Raw genomic sequence first — 19075 nt, forward strand, 5'->3', positions numbered from 1 at the left:
CCTTGCATTAGGGAGTGGGCCCAGGGCTTGGTGATCATTATCTTATCTACTCTTCACAGCAAGTCAGTCAGGTAGGTATTATTACCTTTATGTTACAAATGAGCGAAGTGAGGTTCAGAAGACCTTTGGTAATTCAGCTCAAAGTAAGTTGCAAAGCACATGAGCAGCTGGTATTCAAGCCCAGTGGAAGTACAGCCTGCCACAGCCAACCATTGTGCCCGGCTGCCTGCTGGCACCCACAGCAGTGCCCCTGCTAGAAAGTCACTCTTAATGGGCGCTTGCTAACATTTGAATCTGATTGAAGACTGCGTTATCAAACCCATCTGCTGACAGTTTAGAGCTATATACTTAAAAAGGCATAAATGCTTTTTAAATGCCAGGAGTGTGTGTTCTCAATTTCCCACATTGTTTATGGAATACCTGGAGTAGAGCAAACACAATAATAATTCATACTTTATAGCACTTTATAATTTACAAAGGGCTTTCATGAACATTAGCTCATTTTACACATCAGCCAACAAAAGTAAGGGTTATTATTATCCTCATTTTATTGACGAAGAATGAAAGCATAAGTCATACCTAGTCTTTAGTTTTCAGAGATCCGAGCGAAGATGAAGGCTGCTATCCGAGAGTTGGACTGAGGCTGCCTCAAGAAAGAAAATCTGTTCCCTCAGGAAAAATACAGTTTCCACGTGAGAGTGGACAGGTCCAAAGTCAGCCCCTGTTTGGCTTTCTGTCTGCTCAGGGCTTCTTGTCCAGGTAGTCCCAGCTCACTAATAGCAGCCGATGAGGATAGTGGCTTATAATTAGCAGGGGCTTATTTCATGCTGAACCCTATGCTAAGCACTCTACATACTTTCTTTTATTAATTTGCACACAGCCCTGTGGGTTTTCACTTATATTATTCCCATCTTATAGGTGAAGAAATTGAAGCTCTAAGAGGCTAAATAGCTCACTCAAGGTCATATGACCACTGTGATGATCTTAGAGGTTTCATTTTAACAATTTGACTTTAAGGTGGACTGCATGATTAGTGTAGCCTCTTTAACTATCTTCATTTTTATTTCCTGCTTTACCCCAGAGCCTCTTGATTCTCCCTATGGCTTGATTCAAAGGCTTGGCTTTATTCTGCTCAAGACTCTAGAGGCAATGGATCTGGTACTGTACCTGCTTATATTAATAGGAAGGTGCCTGCCATGTTTCTCTTCCATAGAGACCGTGGTTTGCAATTAAAGAGGTTGACTTTGTGCAAACGCCAGAACCCAGGCATTGAAATGTCCTGATGGAGACAGCTTTGAAGTCACAAAAGAAATGCAGACCCCACTACCCTGTTAGGATCATAAATCACTGCTCACCACAACCCATGTAAAGGGGCATGTTCTTCTCCCATTCTGCAGCCATCCTGCCTGTAGGATGTCATTTTGGAAGCTTCATATGTTCTCCTAAGACAGACCTATTGCCATTTCTGAAATGATTCAAAATGCAGACTGCCCCCCGCCCCAACAAAAGAGTTCTAGAGATATTATTAGCCAAGGTGGTATCATAGGTAATTAGAGTCCAGCTCCCAGTGGGAGATACACTTTGAAGACAAGAAATCATTCAGATACTGAGGTCCCAGTCTCTTTGCAAACATCCACCACTTGACTCTCTGCCTGAAATAACTCAGAAAAGAAGAAATTTTGAGATGAGAAGACAAAAGGCAGAAAGAAGATGGCAGGGCAGATGGAGATGTTTCATGCAAGAACTTTGGATGAAAAAGGAAACACTGAAAGTAAATATATACTCTAGCCTAAGGTTTCTGTCATTGAGTAAGAGAGAGGGGAGACATTCAAGGGGGCAGATCACACCACATCACTGCAGCCTGCTCTGGGCAACATCACATGAGAGAGGAAACCCAATCGCTCAGGCAGAGGAAGAGCCACCTGAGAGATCTAAGAAGCTCACCTTGGAAGTTGAAGTTTTAGTTCAGCTTCCATCTTCTGATACCACTTACCAGCTGTGTGGCAGCAAGAAAATAATTCGATCTTTCAGCCTTTGTTTTTGCACTGAAAAATGGAGACAAAATTCCCACCACCCCTACTCTCTCATTGTAGAGGTAAAATGTTAGGCAGATGGCCCTCCAGCACATGCTGTACAATTCTAGCTGTGATCTGGACTCCCATCAGTCACTGTGAACCTCTGTCTACACAGTCCTAAGTGTGGAAACACCTGGATATTTGGAACTGTGTAGATTTGCACCTTGCCATCCCCATCACCCTGACTCCTGTTTAGGGAGCCTTCCTATGTGACAGTCATTGGTTTAAGTGCATTAGAAGTAAAACATTCCTCCATTAACACAAAATCCTTCTGGCGTAGACATTGATTATTGGATGATTGTAATAACCACCCTCCTCTCTCCCCTAACAACCCTGCTAGAGTAGCCTCCATCAGAGACACCTGCTTCTGAACTGTTTACTCGGCCCTTGGGATCATCCACATCCCAGCAACAGAGACTCAGGCTGTTCCACTTCCCTGAGGAGACAAGAGTGCCAAGACCTGAGAGAAGAAACCCAAGAGGAGCCTGGGGCTGGGGAGGGATCTGGAAGTCACCAACCACTTGTGACAAACAAGCAAATAGAAACACAGAACAATCACTCGTCCAGCAGGAGGTAGATAAAAGATGAGAAGCCAGACATCCCCATTCCTGTGTCAGGCTGAATCCAAGCCCTCTGATGAGGGGAGAAAGCAACCGCACTCCAAAACTGGCAGGGATGTATTTCAAGAAGTGTTCATTCTCTCTTTCTTTTTTTTTTTAATAAAAAAAGAATTGTTCTTTTAATTTCTTTAACGCTAACAAAACTCCAAAGAAATGAGGAAAGAAGACATCTGCTGCTTGAGACAGACTTCCATTTCCTAAGTCCCCCAGTTCCTTTTTACTCCGGGAAGATCTAATTTTATCTAGGCTTCCCGAATGCAGTCACACAGTGGGGACTGCGGAGATTGGGGCTCTGGCAGGGGGATCACAAGCAGAGCTTTTGTTTTGATCTCACTGCTTAGGTTAATGCATCGTGACTCCTCCACGGGCTGTTTCCCGGGACGTTGCTATCCCACTGTCTGCTAGGGAAGAAAATGTCTTGTGAAAATAAATCACATGCAGCAGTATTTACAAATCCTGAGTCGGATTTCCATCCTGTCCAACAGGATGAGAATTTGACCCATTATTTACACCAGTAAGCTGAGAATGACATCAAAAGCTCTCTCATTATCTCCGCAGGGGAGATAATGAGTTAAGTGCCTTTAATCTAAACATGTGACTTACAATAGAAATGTGTATCTACTCCTTCCACAAAGGAGAAAAGAAACAGCACTTACTTCTATATGTAACAGACAGGACATCTAATTCTAAGCCTTGCTTCTAAATATCTGTGGATCCCATATCTCTGTCGTTTCACTCGGAAATTCCTCTTGTCTTGGGGAAATAGGATGCATATCAAAGTCTAGGTAGAGAAAGAGCCCAAAATAGAGATGAAGGCACAGAGAAAACACCTTGAACACTTGGGAAACAAATACAGCATTCTTTATGCAGCCTGCAAAAACAGACTTGGTGTCCTTTCCCTCCATTCCCTTGTTTCCCACCGCACACCTGCCTCTGATCCTATCTCACAGGGATGGTCTAAGAACAGGCGAGAGAAAAGAAGTGAGGACATTCCACAAACTTTAAAATACTCGCAGAGACACATCACTTTATCATTGTTGCCACTCATGTTCTTACAACATCTTAGGATCTGTTTTTTTTGGGCACCAGAAGAATGGGATGGGAAGCATCTGGATGTGAAAGAGATGAAGTCTAGCCCGATTATTTCCCACCTTTGTGGCTTCTTAGGCAAAGCATGAACTGATTTGACTCTCGGTTTTCTCATCCATAGAATCGGCAAGCGCCTTCTTCCTTGCCATATGAAGCAAGTTCTCAGTTAATGTCACTCTGCCTCATCAATGTGTGTATTCTAATGAATTATAGTTTTCTCACCTGTAATAAAATTCACTGTAATTTAGCAGTGTTGAGTTTGTAGAGTGCTTGAAAATAATGACTTACTGATATATAATTCATATATCATAAAGACCATGCTTTTTATTGACGTATAATATGTTACATATTTATTGGCCACATATGATGTTTTGTTGCATGCATAGAAAGTGTAATAAGCCTTTTAAAGTGTACAGTGTTTGTTGGTATGTTGTAAAGTTGTGCATGTATCACCAACATCTAATTTCAGAACATTTTCATTACTCCCCAAAAGCAACCTCATAGCCATCAGCAGCTACTATTTTTAGAACATATTTTATTAATCAACATCCTGCTATTCTTCAAGGTCTAAGAACTCTTCTCTAAAGTCCACAATGAGTTTTCTCTCTAACTTACAGTCAGAACCAAAGCTCTGGGCAATTGTCTAACCCGTTGCAGTTCCTGGATTGACACCTGACATCTTCCTGGCCTTCCCAAACAGATGGTATGTTCTTGGAAAGCAACAACCATGTTTTCCGTATTTTCTTTCTCCTCCAGCATCTCAGCTCATGGCTGAACATACAAGTAGGAACACACATGGGTACCAACTGACTGGCCAATCGCCACCTCTTCCAAAGACCAGCATGTTTGTCATCTGTCTGCTACTCTGAATTCTGATGTCTCCACAAGCTGTGAAGAATAATCATGGAACATGATCATTCTCTCCATAGTATGTGCTGTTAATTTTTCATCTTAATGAACTGTCCAGTCGAGTTTAGCAACGGGAATGGTGATAAAAGCACAATAAAAAATGTCTTATGCCTTGATACTGTCAGAAACCTTTTCCCTACAACATCCACACGTAATTGAAATAAAATATCTCAATGGCTACAAACACCATTTGTCAAGAATAAAGTGGAGTAAGTGCTATTTCAAAAATTCATACTAACAGGCTTCATAAACATAGATTATTGGAACGTTCTTCTGATTGATATCTACTCAAGCATTTTAAGCACATGGCTTTTATTCTCTGCATTTGCTTGAGTGAAACCACTTTGGGTACTGAGCTACATGTCAGCCGCAATTTTCCAGAGTATTACAGATGCACGGCCTTTCCTGCTGGGAGATGGGTCAGGCAAGCCGGAGCAGCCCCAAAAGGTCCATGTTAATGCATAGACAGGAAAACCATTATGCAGCTGTTGGCTTCCCCAGAGTGAAGTGCTCCAGGCAATGACGCCCCTCGAATCTGAGTGATGGTCCAGGAGGAACTCAGAGAGAGAGATATCTGAAGATTCTACTCATCCCAGCAGTGTGGAGGAGCCCAAGCTCCAGGCTTCTGTCCCAAACATACCAACCATTGCATTTCTGTCAACTCATTAGGGAAATGCTTAATAATTGGTTATTGGTGTAGTCATATTGGTTTAGTCATTAATTCAAGAAATGTTTACAGCGTGCTACTAGTATGGATGGCATTGCCCTTGGCATCCAGGACATAGGGGTGGATATGGCTGAGCAACTCTCAAACTTCACGGGGCTTAGAATCTCATGGGGAAAACAGAAAATATAAAAATCAGCCATGAAATGAAATCGACATGATATTTGCTAATTGTGATTACTACTGTGAAGAATTAGACAGAATGAGGATGTGTCCAATGACTGCAGGGTGGGTGGAGGATATAGCTTCAGAGGTTGTGAAGTCAGGAAAGGCCTCCCAAAAGGGGGCATTTAAGCTGAATCCTAAAAGATGAGAAAGAGCCAGGTGTGTGAGGAGACTTCCAAGACCTGGGGTTAGAAAGGGCTGGGTCTGCTCAAGGGGCAGCAATTGTCCAATGCAGCTGAGCAGATGGGCAAAGAGAGAGGTAGGGAGTGACTGTCTCAAGGAAAGCATTGGCAGCAAAATTTGGGTCTGGATTTTATTCCAGTTAAAACAGGATGTCAATAAATAGTTTAAAATAAAAACTGTAGAGAATTGCAAGAAAACCCCCACTTCACTCCTCCCTTGGACCTTATTCCAACCTGCTACAAATTAAATCTTTACCTGTCTCCCCTCTGTCTGATATTTTTCATTCAGCTTCTGATCCTGACAGTGATTCCCACTGGCTTTCTCCTCTGCACCTGAATCCTCCCTCTCCAAATCTATTGTGGACAGACATTCCAGCCCCTATTCTCCTGTCTATCCCAAGTTCCTTGCAGCCCCAACTTCACTCTGGGTCCTCCTCTAATAGGGTGGGAAAGCCTTTCAGACACTGCTACTGATTTCCTGGAAGCAAGGTTTACTCTGCAAAGCAATCAGCAGGGCTCAGGTGATGGGAGGCTTCTCTTGCTACTCCAGGTAAATGCTGAGGTGACCAGAATGCTCTGAAAGACGCATAATTTTACTGCAGAAACAGGATTAATATCTGCCTTCAGAGTAGAAGTAATTTAAGTTCCCTGCAACCAGAGGTCCTTTTCTGTCTTGTTCACCATAGTATCTTGGTACCTAGCACAGTGTTTAGCATCCCATGAATAAGCATTCAGTGAAAACAATGGAGGAACAAATGAATCTTGTGTATTCATGCACAGACATAGGAAGGCTTGTTGCAAAATAAAGTTTGTCATAGGTTGGATCATCTGGGATACTGATTCTGAGATGGAGTTAAGCGTGGGGATGTTTACTAGGGGGTACCCTTTGGAATAACACTTGGAGAAGAAAAGGGAGGGGAAGCAGAAGCAGACATAAAGAGAAGATGTGTGATGCAGCCCAGCAACAGCCTCAGACCACCTTGCATGGTCATCTGGGCTAAGGATCGTCCTTCAAAATAATCTCAAGAAAGCTGAGATGGCCAGCCTTTTACTGATCAGCCCTCCAATGTGAGTTGCCCTGGGAAAGAACATGACTTTGGCTGAGGTGAAAGCTGCAAGTGAGGTCATCTGCCAAGAGCATTCCCAGCAGCTGAGACCACCAGACCTTCAGTGAACTGGGGAACTGGGTGGTGCCTTGCAGTGTTCAGTGCAGAAGCAATTCTACCCATGTTGGGATTTCCTGTTTCTTACAGTTCTTGATGCTTCCAAAAGAGTAAAGGGAATGAAGCGATCTCTGCCTTAATTTAGGTTTCTTGTCCTGTGGTTTGATAGAACATTGGCATGGTCTTGGAGGCAGGGGAGGAGTAGAATCCTGGCTCTGCCACATATTACGTGTGACTCTGGGCAGGGGACAACTCTGTTTTCTAGGCTCTGCTTAACCTCTTTGGGCCTCATTTTATTCTTCTATGGAATGGGGTAGCTAATGTTCATCTCAAGAAATCAAAGTGGATAATGCACAAGGAAGCTCTGTGCAGTTTAAAGGGCTGTGCAGAAAAAGGGAGGGGAGGATCTTGTCCCTTTTGAAAATGGATGAGGAGCATTAGCCTAAGAGGGAGTGTCTGCTAAAGCTCTCAGCAGTGGAAGGCAGGTGGATGGAGACCATGCTCTCATTCCTGTGAAAGCCTGTTCACCACACATGAGTATGCACTCCACACACTTCAATAGATGGCACGGTATTACACAGTCAAACTCTATTCTCAAGGATTTAACAAACTTGAAGACAACTAATTGGCAATGTGGTAACCCAGGAACATCAGTGTGGCTGCTCCATTAGGAATAGTAGGCACAGTGCCCACAACACTTTTAGAGGATGCACAGCAATGTTTTAATTTCTTTTAAAATCAGAAGGAAACAATGACCTTTTAGGGTAGAATGCTATGTTCCTCTTTAAACCAAAATGGTCATAAACTGTAATTTTTAATTTTTTTAATGGAAAAGGGAGCTCATGAAGATACATGTACCCAGGACCCGTGGAAGTGATAGACACTGAGGAATCAAGGCACTCTCTACACAGAAGTAAAAAGTGACAAACTATCTCACAGGGTCTAGGAGCCCCTGCTGGAGGAGAAGATGCTTCTCTGCATACTCGGACAAATGGGGGCAGAGAAGAAAAATGTGAGCAAGGGAGTCGAGGTGTCAAACATCACAATGCGTTCAGGGCTACCAGCAGCACAATATGGACAGACTTAAATGGGAGGGAGGGGAAGGGGGGCTTCTGGGAGTGGGGCCTGGATCAAGTCAGTCTTAGAATCCAGGCAAAGGACTTAGCAATTTATTCTGAGAGGGACTGCAAGCTTCTGAAGCTTGGGTTTTATACTGAAGCAACTTGATACAATTTGGATTTACAGAAATAATGCTGCGGCTCAGTGGAGAAGGATTGGGGAAGAGAGAATAGAGCCGGACATGCTCCCATGAGTCTGAGCTCCAGCCACCCTGGTGGGGCCTTGTGTGGGCACCGGTTCCATCCCACACTGTGTCGGGGCTGGCACGGCAGGGACGTGGGCTCCGGCAGAAACCAGTGGCTAGCTGAAACTACACAAAGGCCTTTCCTTTCCCTGCCCAAAGAATGATGTAAATGGTTCGGGGCAATGAATCACCGTCCTCCTAGGTCCATCTTTCAAGTGGAAATTCTGAAAAGTGGTTGGGAGTGTTAAGAGGTCCAAAATAGTATGTTATAGACAGAAATGTGATACTTCAGGAAACTTGCTAGACATTCATTTACAGAGGTATCTTCTCACAAGCCCTTGCAAGAATGTGACCAAGTTTTTAAAAATTTGTTTCCCTCAAAAGTGTGTGTATATATATATACATATATGAACTGTTGCTATGGCAGCCTAACAGCTTTTGGAATGGTGCTTAAATTGTAAAAGAACCCCTAGAAAAGATAAACTTACTACCCCGCCACAAATTTTCTAAAGCTTCCAAATGGTAGCATCTGCCAGGTGTCTGGCTACAGTCTTCTAGATCCTCAGCAGACACATGTAATTGGTGGCAAATTTTAGTATGGCTCGTTCCCTTTACTTCCCTGATTTCTTTAATTGCCTTGAGCTCTGAGTCCCCCACTGCACACAGGATAATTTGGGTTAGTAGCCAGGAAAGGAAATGGTAATTCTGTGGCTCAAGAATCACGTAGGGCCAGAGAGTACAGGCGGGGTCAGTAAATGGGTGTTTAATGTATGAATTAATTAACGAATGGCCAAGAAGTAAGTCCTTGGAGATTCCACACCACCACTCTCAGGTTCAATTGCTTTCTTTGACTGAGACTATTTGTCTGTCACCCAGTAGATCCTAGGGACCCAGTCTGCAAGCAACATGCACACGTCTTGGCCTAGAGCATAAAAGAGTACCAAGGAGGCTTTCAGGAATTATTTGACAAGTTAGTGAATGAATGAATGAATGAATACCAGAAAACAATCCTCTTAAGCCTAGGGCTTAAAATCGTAAGACACTGCCTTACTAAGTTACTTCCTGCTTGTCATGCTGTTCAAAGTCCCTCTCACTTTGAGTACAGACTATCCCTTGCCATGTAACGCAGGGAGGATGCACAGGTAACCTGAGCAATGCTCAGGCGCTTTGATCTTTCAAAGGAGAGAATCCTACACCAGCCTTTGAGATGCCGTGTTGACTCTGACAAGCTGAACAGAAGAGATAATGCTGTCTATATGGTTGGTTGTCGGAAGTGAAGTGATTAGATTTCAACTGGATTGCCTGTGACCATCCTGGACCACAGGGCCCGGAAGGCAAGTGCAGAGAGCACACTCGCCTACCCAAGAAGCACTTGCTGAGCACTTGAGGCAGAGAAAATCCTTTCCCAAAGATCAAGTGGCCCAAAGAGGGGCACCTCCAGCCATCTCCATCCTAGGGATGGATCCCCATCCTGGGGGTGGATTTGCTGCTTGTGGGCATCTCAGGGAAACTGACAATGAGAGGAACACATTATCGATTTCGAGAACATCTTACGTTATCTCACTAAATCAGTGCTGGGGAGAGGAACTGCATTCCAGTCTCCAGGTAACTGACATCCAAGCTGTACCTTGATTAGGGATTAAATTCATAAAATCATTGCATAGAACATGGCAAAATGATTTTTTAAAATTCAGTGTCTCCAGATGAAGTGTTCATAAGAATTTACTGTGTTATTTGGGCAACTTTTCTGTAGATTTGGATAGTTTTAAAACTTAAAATTAAAAGGTTTTAAATCAAATGAGTGCAAGTAAAACAAAGGAAAAAGCTTAATAAATTTTTCCTTTTAAAATCAAGGCGGCTGGGCACAGTGACTCAGGCTTGTAATTCCAGCACTTTGGGAGGCGAGGCTGGCAGATCACTTGAGGCCAGCAGCTCAAGACCAGCCTGGCCGATGTAGCAAAACCCCATCTCTACTAACAATACAGAAAATTAACCAGCTGTGGTGGCACACGCCTATAGTCCCAGTTACTCTGGAGGCTGAGGCATGAAAATCACTTGAACCTCAGAGACAGAAGTTACAATGAGCCAAGATTGCACCACTGCACTCCAACCTGGGTGACAAAGTGAGACTCTGTCTCAAAAAAATAAATAAAATAAAATAAATAAAGTATAAAACAGTGTTTACAGCTGCGTGTGATCTATGTATGCAAATGTGGGAGGAAGTAGCTATATGGATATGTGTGTTTGTAACTGCCCAGAAACTGTCTGGAAGTCACACAGAAAACTGACAATAGTGGCTTCCAGGGAATGAAATTGAAGGCCTAGAGTATAGGAGTTGAAGACGACTTAATTCTCTGTAGACTCTTTTTCACCTTTTATTTGTTTGTTTATGTATTTATTTATTTAGAGATGGAGTCTTGCTCTGTCACCAGGCTGGAGTGCAGTGGTGCTATCTCAGCTGACTGCAACTTCCGCCTCCTGGGTTCAAGAGATTCTTCTGCCCCAGCCTCCCAAGTAGCTGGGACTACAGGTGTGCACCACCATGCTCAGCTAATTTTTATATTTTTAGTAGAGACGGGATTTCACCATGTTGGCCAGGATTGTCTTGATCTCTTGACCTTGTGATCTGCCTGTCTTGGCCTCCCTAAGTGATGGGATTACAGGCGTGAGCCACCAGGCCCGGCCTCACCTTATAAATTTTAACCATCTTTATCTATTTTAACCATCTTAACTATTTAAATGTATCTATCTAAGGATACATAAAAATGAAAACAAATATGTCATGAGACATCCCACCTAGTAATGACAAATACTGACATAACAACTGCTATACTGTTCCCTTTGCCTGGAAAATCCTTCCTGGTCTTCTCCAGATAAATTCCTACTCATGATCACGTCTAAACACAGAGGTCACCTCCTCACTGAAGCTCTGCCTGATTTCCTCCAGTGAAGTCAGCCCCTCTGGGTTTTCACAGATCCAGGGAGCTGTCTAAAAGGAACTCTGTACCATGATTATTTGTTTGCCAGCCTGGCTCCATCACAAGAAGAGGGGTTCTTTGGAAGCAATGGTACAGTTTCATTGTTGTATTGATACACATGATTTATTATTGTATCACCAGCACCTAGTCCAAGGCCTAACATAGGGATGGTTCTCAAGATGACTGATGAGTGAACACATCCAGTCTTTTCTCCTCTTGCCATTTTTGCCCCTCACTCACTGGATACATTCAGTCGCATCCTGCTGCATTAGCCAGAACCAGCTAAGTCTCCTTTAAAACTCAAGTGGAGACTAGAATGTGAAGAAAGGGGAATGCGTATACACTTGTTAGTATGAATGCAGATTAATACAACCTCCATCAAAACAGTGTGGAGATTTTGCAAAGAATTGAAAATAGAGCTACCTTTCAGCCCAGCAATCCCACTACTGGGTATCTACTTAAGGGAAAAGAAATCATTATATCAAAAAAGAACCTGCACTCATGCGTCTATTACAACACTATTCACAATAGCAAAGTCATGGAATCAACCTCAGTGCCCATCAAAAAATGACAGGATGAAGAAAATGTGGTGTACGTATGTGTGTATATATATATGTGTGTATGTGTGTGTATATATACATATATGTGTGCATAAAATGTGGTATGTATGTGTGTATATATACATATATGTGTGCATAAAATGTATATATGTATATGTATGTGCATATATACACGCATGTATATATACATATATGTGCATATATACACACATATATGTACATGTGCGTACATATACATATACGCACATATGTATGTATATACATATATACACATAAAGAATGCATGTGTGTATACGTGTGTGTATATATTCCACATATATGTGTGTATAGAGCGAATGTATGCATGTGTATATATACACACATATATACATATATACACATACACATGTGTGCATATATGTATACGTGTGTATATATGTCTAGGTATATATAGACATATATGTATTTATGTGTGTATATATGTGTATCTGTACACACATACATCCTCTCTATACACATATATATGTAGAATATACATACACACACACATATATACACACACACTATGTTCTTTTTTATGGCTGTATAGTATATTATGAAATACTACACAGCCAGGCTGAGGCAGGAGAATGGCGTGAACCCGGGAGGCAGAGCTTGCAGTGAGCTGAGATCCAACCACTGTACTCCAGCCTCGGCTACAGAGCGAGACTCCGTCTCAAAAAAAATAAAATAAAATAAAATAAAATAAAAATGAAATACTACACAGCCACAAAGAATACTACACGGTCATAAAAAAAGAATGAAACCAGGTCTTTTGCAGCAACATAGATGAAGCTGAAGGCTATTATCCTAAGTGAAAAAACTCATAAACACAAAATCCAATACTACATATCCTTAGTTATGAGTGGGAACTAAATAGGGGGTACACATAGATATAAAGATGGCAATAATAGACACTGGGGACTCCAAAAAGGGAGGAGGAGGCCTGAAAAATTACTTATTGGGTATAATGTTCATTAATTTGGAGATGGGTGTACTAGAAGCCCAAACCTCACCATTATGCAAAATGCCCATACAACCAACATGTACATGTATCCCCTGAATCTAGAAACCTCAAGTAGAGATTTAGGACATTGCCATACCAAAATAACTGTAATAGTAATTGCCCTCCAACTCCCTCCCATCCCAGCTTGGTTAAGACTGTAAGTCAAGGTACAAAAGAATTGGAAGAGACATTGATCAATAGGAGGCACTACATTGCTGTGCTTAGAGTGGAGACCCTGTCTCTACCCCTTGCTCATCAGGGGTCCTCAGCAAGTTCTTTAACCTCTCTAAACCTCAGTGTCCTCATCTATGAAAGAATCATGACCCCTGCACATAGCAGCTAAAGTCTTGGTGACGTCAAACAAGATAATAAATGTAAAGCACATAGCACAGTGTCTGGTACAAGGGCATGCTCAGAAAATTCAAAGTCATTGACCCCTTTGCCCATCACTAGCTAAATAAAGCAAGATCAAAGAACCACAACTTTGGCTGAGGTTTTTCCTTTAGTAATGATTTTGTGCAGGGACTGGATGTTCAGGTGGCCTACCACATAAGGGCTTCATGTAATCATTAGTTGATTGTGGTGATGACAGCCACATTGTACACATTGAAGAGCTGCAATGTGTAGGCAACAAGTGAACTAAGTGTCTGTTTATGATTCGGATGACACCAGATAGAGACAGATACTTGGCCTCCTTCTCCACAGTGGCCTACATCCCAAAATAGGAAATATGCATTCACAGACAGAACCAGCAGCACAGGGGGTTAGGAAGCAGACTGCTAACACTTCAAGCTGTCAGGGACAATGCAGAGCCCGGTGCGTTCTGCAGCACGGGTGAGTTGCCCCCGAAGCAGCTTTCTGGGATTCATTCCTATGCAAATGAAAGATAATTGGGTGACCTGAGACCAGCAATTCCTGCTGGTTATTACTCAGCAGGATGCCAATGTGTGTACACTTCTCTTGAGCAAAGGGCAAATCTCTTCCACTTCTCCAAGATGTTAATTTCTAGGCCCCTGTGCTCTACTGAAAACCCAGCAAGGTCACAGGGCTTAGAAGCCTTATCCTGTAGCTGCCCAGATAATTCCTCCTCTGCTCCGAGAAGGTTCTTAAGTAAGACACGTGTGCTAGAAATGGAAGCTCAAGCTCCAGTGGATTTCACTGTAAGTTAACTAGAGTGTCGATCCTGTGAACCCATGCCACATTTGTTTGAAGTCTCTCTCCGTCTTTCCTTCCCACTTGGATTTTGACTGCCATATGTAGTTACCTGACTGTAAACTCCTTGAGGAAAGAGGAAGTGCCCTTTCATCTCCGCCTGTGTTTGTGGCATGTCATAGGTGCCTGTTCAAGAAAACCTGGCATCTTGACCTGATTGGGAATCAAGAATCTGAGTCTCAGCTAAAGTCATTGGTTAGTTTTGTTCTTCAAAATCCTTACAGTGCGATCAGGAACAAGTCCTTTCCTCCACCAGGCCCAGAATTCTCTTCCATCAAGAAGAAGCTTATCCTGAAAAATCAAAGGATTGTTCCAGTTGCATTCCTGCTGTTTTATGTTTTGCTTTGTTTTATGAAGGTTTCATGCCACCAACATTGGAGTAATTTACCTTCCTCTCTTTGGAATAAAAGCTTTGCAGAACTCTTCAAAATAGACTGTTCTTAATTTCCAGGTTAAAAAAAAAAACTAACAGATTTCCTAGACATGAAATTAAATTCAAGTACTTTCTATTTGCCTTCTGACTCTGATTCATGCATACATCATTCTAATTGCCCCTATTATCCAGAAAAATAGAAAATGTCACTTGCACATCTTCTTGAGGAATGCAAAGGGCCGATGAAATGAAGAGGCCCATTTGGCTCAGCAGAAATGAGATGATCATCATTTACAGACATACCCACAGGAGGGATGCACATCCTCTGCTGAGCCAGGCTTCGGAGCAAATGAGTGCAAAATAAGCAAATGCCAGAGAAGTCAGTTATACAATTTCCAAATCATTCTGGTGCGTTTGTAGGGAAGTGCCATTTTGCCTCTAGGATAAGTGTTCTCATTCATTGGTTTATTCCCTTAACAGATATTGACCAGATCATGAGAGAAAGAGGTGGGGACTCTTCACACTGAAATTTTTTCCCAAAACAGGCCCACATTAACACAAGAGTGTAAAATACCTGAGAAATTATCAGAAATTTAGAGTTCCCTGTCACAGAGGACTACCATCTATTTAACAACAGCTTGTGTGGGCTGCAAGAAAAACCCCTGGCCTTATGTGGAGATAATGGTTTTTGCCCAAAATATGGGAGATTCATTCAGGAGAAAGGCAGACAAGGAGAGTGGTAAAAGACACAAACTCTAGCTAAAGTTAGACTTCCCATAAATACAAATTCCAAGGATAAAAGTTACAGCACTATGGCCATAGACAAGTTATTTATCTTCCCTGATTTGCTTTGGCTCTGTGCCCCCACCCAAATCTCATCTCAATTTGTAATTTCCATGTGTCGCAGGAGGAACCTGTAATTCCGAAGTGTGGAGGGAGGGAGGTGATTGGATCATGAGGCAGTTTCCTCCGTGCTGTTCTTGTGATACTGAGTGAGTTCTCACAAGATCTGACAGTTTTATAAGGAGCTCTCCTCCCTTCACACGTGCTTCTCTTCTCTCTTCTGCCACCTTGTGAAGAAGATGCTTACCTCTCCTTCCGCCATGATTCTAAGCTTCCTAAGGCCTCCCCAGCCATGCAGAACTGTGAGTCAATTAAACCACTTTCATTTATAAATCACCAGTCTCAGGGAAGTTCTTTATGGCAGTGTGAAAACAGACTAATACATTCTTCAAGATTGAGTTTTCTCATTTATAAAACGTTTGTCATTAATAATACCTACCACATAAGGCTTTTGGAAGGATTAAGGGGAGTCATACCTTTAACATCCTTAGGAACCTGACATATAGTAAGCATGCAAAACCTGTTAGCTGCTGTTATTATGACTTTTCTCTGAGTAGCCACCGTAGTCCACCTTCCTCACATTTAATTAAAAATATACCGAGGGCCCCTATTCATTTGCTTAATAAATACTTACTAAGTGCATACTTTGGCCCAGATACAGTACTTGCAACTGAGAGCACAGTGGTCCCAAATAAGTACTGTCCTCAAAAATCTCCAGGTCTAGCTGGGAAGACAGACAACTAAATAGACAATTACAGTCCAATGTAGAAATCACTGTAAATGGCGTAATCCCTGGCTGCTAAAGTATTGTCTAGGTAATCTTAGCCTATTAGAAATAGCTCCTTAGCGATAGTGAAGTCCAAGCTAAGATATAAAATGTGTTAAGAGTGCTTATGAGGTGAGAGAGATTATGAGGTTTTGGGGAAATAATGGCTGTGCCCCATGAGGAGGTCCTAGAGTGAATGTATATAATCCAGGCAAGGTGGAGAGGGAATAGCAGCTGAGAGATGAATCTGGACAGCAAAACAGTGGTCCTTCTCATTAAAGGATCCTAGAAACTTGTTAAGAAAAGCTTATTTCTATCATCGAAAGGGAATAAGTGGGAAAGTAACATAATGTGTGGATTTAAGAACATTGTTCAGGATATATATAGATCATGGATCACATTGGAGCTGATGAGGGAGAAATAACCCTGGAGGCAAAAAAGACATTAGGTGACAATTTCAGTAACATTGGAGAAAAAGAGTTTGACTTGCATTTGAACAGTGGCAATAGGGATAGTTAGAAACAAAACTACTTCAGAGATAGACAAAGAATAGAATGAATAGGAATCAAGAGGAATTAACTGCTATTGGGGGTGAGGGGTTGAGAGGCTTAAAGTATTCTGCCCGTGTTTCTACTCTGGGTGAATTTTGATACTATTACAGGAATGTGGGGCCCAGGGAAAACCTGGATTTAACATACGTGTTTAAGGCACCACTGGACATCCACATGGAGATGAGTCATAGGCACTTGGATAAGGAGGTCTAGATTCCCCAAGAGTGGAAAGTCAGGCTGGTAGAATTAATTCTTAAATTTCTATCTGGATATTTAGATGTCTCCTATGAATATTGCTCCAGTTATCACCGAGCAGATGGAGAAGGTAAATGGATTCACAGAATCCTAAAATGGAAGAACTGTTAGAAATCCTAGGTCCAGCCACTCTGGCAGCCCAGGAAATGGCTCATTAATCTCATAGCCCAGACAGTGAATGACAGAGCTGGATCTGGGAGTAGAAACCAGGCCTCCTGGCTCATGATCGAGGGCCCTGTCATTTGAAGTCTAAAAGGTTCAGCCTCCTAGCAATCTCATTTCCTTGTGGGATATAAGCTACTTTGTTCCCATTTTAAGACTTATTTTCAAAAGAAAAGGAGAAAAAAGCAACATGGCAATCATCTCAGTTGGCCTGTTTAGCCGAGTCCTTGCTAAAGAATTATAATCCCTTTAGTTCCTTCTTTCTCCTCCAGATCTTACTACTACTAGCACATAATAGGTGTTCAATAAAGAGAATCCAATAACATTAACACTGAATAATCACATTCCTCACTACTGAAAAAGGTAGGCCTTTCTCTCCCTCTCAGATTCTACTTTCAGCTTTAGTGAAGTTCCAAATCAAGCCACATTTGAGAGACAGACATAATTTCCATCTTGACATACATAGTAACATGTGAATTGTTGAGTACTGTTAGTCCAGCTTACCTTCTTCACCCATTGGACACTTGCTGCCAATTTCTGTAACACACTCCACCCATCTGATTGGTCACTCAACAAAGGACAACAGGAAGGAATGTCACAGGGCCGCTGAGCCGAAAACACAGTGATTTCTGCAAAAAGTGAAAGGATCATTAGTAACCTAGTGGTGGCATGAATTGACAAAGTGATACAATATTATACACAGTTGCATATGACAGACTTTTCTCTTAGAAGATGACAATCCAGGTGTGCAAAGAGAGAGATAAACCAATTACTAAAATTATGTGAAAAGTGGGAAAAACTTATCATGGATTTATAAATATCATTGGATAGTGTGATTAACCATATATGCATTTGGTACTATGATGACAATGATAAAGCAATTCTACATACAACTTCTTATAACATGCCGTGTAATTCACATACATTTGCTCTTGCATGAAGAACAAGCTGATGGGGGAAGGTATGAATACTTAGAGCCCATTTCTGATAAAACCTATGTTCCAAAGCCAAAGCAATGTCTTCCTTCCTAAAGTGAGAAGCACTGTTCTGGTGTTGACAGATCCTCATGAACAACAGGCTCAAAGACGAAGAGCAGCAATAGCGGTGGTGGTTATAGGAGATGCTATCCCCACTCCAGCAGACCAGAGCACTGGGCTGACAGGGTTGCAACTCTTTTCAAGATTGCATTTCCCCCACCCACAACACCACATTTTAGACTTTCTGTGTGGGGGCTGTGTTCTGCTTGGATTCTGGTCTGATTCATCTTCATATCTCCCAAAATGTCTAACACATTTCCTAGCCCAGAGCATCTGTTCAATGCATATTTGTTGAGTGAATAAAGAAACGAATATGGAGTGTCTAAACAGCTGTCATCTTTAAAAACTGAGGCACTGAACCAAGAAAGGTGCCAGCTGGCATAGCTTCACTAACACAACAGCATAAAGGAGTTCTTGAATGTCCTTCATCTCTAGGCTTCTACCTTCTAGGATCAACTCAGTCTGAATTAGGGGCTTAAACAGCTTATTTCTTTGACTTGACTTCATTTCTTTCCAAATTTCTTTCCTTGTCTGATACTGCTTCCATCTAATAATCCTACACAAAGCCTTCTCCAAAACAACAGACAAGCAAACAAAAGCCCTTTTTAGTGAAGGGTTGTGAATGGACCTTAGATCTTAGATCTACTAAATTTTTTTCATAGAGCCTGGTTTTGGTGACTGTAGCAAGATGAACAATAAAGCTGTCCTCTTGTGTGCTATTTATCCAAATGTCAGGACAGAGTAACACTGGAGTTATTCCCGGAGGCACAGGGAGTCATGGAGGAAATGCTACATGCAGCAGTTCACACAATGCATAACAAATGAGGAAGGACCCTGCTTGTCAACCATGTTACATGCTGCAGCCAGTCTCCAAAATTGCCCCACAATAACCCAGACCCTCTGATAGGCATGCCCTTGTGCAGTCTCCTTCTATGGGACTATGCGCTGGCTCTGCATAACAATGAAACAGCAGAACTGACACTATGTGAACCATGAGAGAGGGGCTTCCACCCTGGTCGGTCCAAAAGGCAAAGCATTGAACCAAAGAAAATTACTATTGAGCCTTAAGATTCACTGGTATTTG

General features: G+C 42.2%; 1 protein-coding gene across 3 annotated transcripts in view; it reads right to left on the reverse strand.

Moving 5' to 3' along the window:
• The window catches only part of CDH11 (cadherin 11), a 179081-nt gene that overhangs the window by 92799 nt on the left and 67207 nt on the right, over positions 1–19075 (reverse strand). For 2 of the 3 annotated variants that reach the window (XM_050774864.1, XM_050774865.1), the window contains exon 2: positions 17459–17583. The gene's annotated coding sequence lies outside the window, so the exon portion shown is untranslated. Of the gene's footprint in view, positions 1–14226; positions 14296–17458; positions 17584–19075 lie in introns of all 3 variants that reach the window. The other variant, XM_050774866.1, reaches the window with a different exon arrangement.

Source organism: Macaca thibetana, chromosome 20 (assembly GCF_024542745.1).
Source record: "Macaca thibetana thibetana isolate TM-01 chromosome 20, ASM2454274v1, whole genome shotgun sequence".
Taxonomy (NCBI): domain Eukaryota; kingdom Metazoa; phylum Chordata; class Mammalia; order Primates; family Cercopithecidae; genus Macaca; species Macaca thibetana.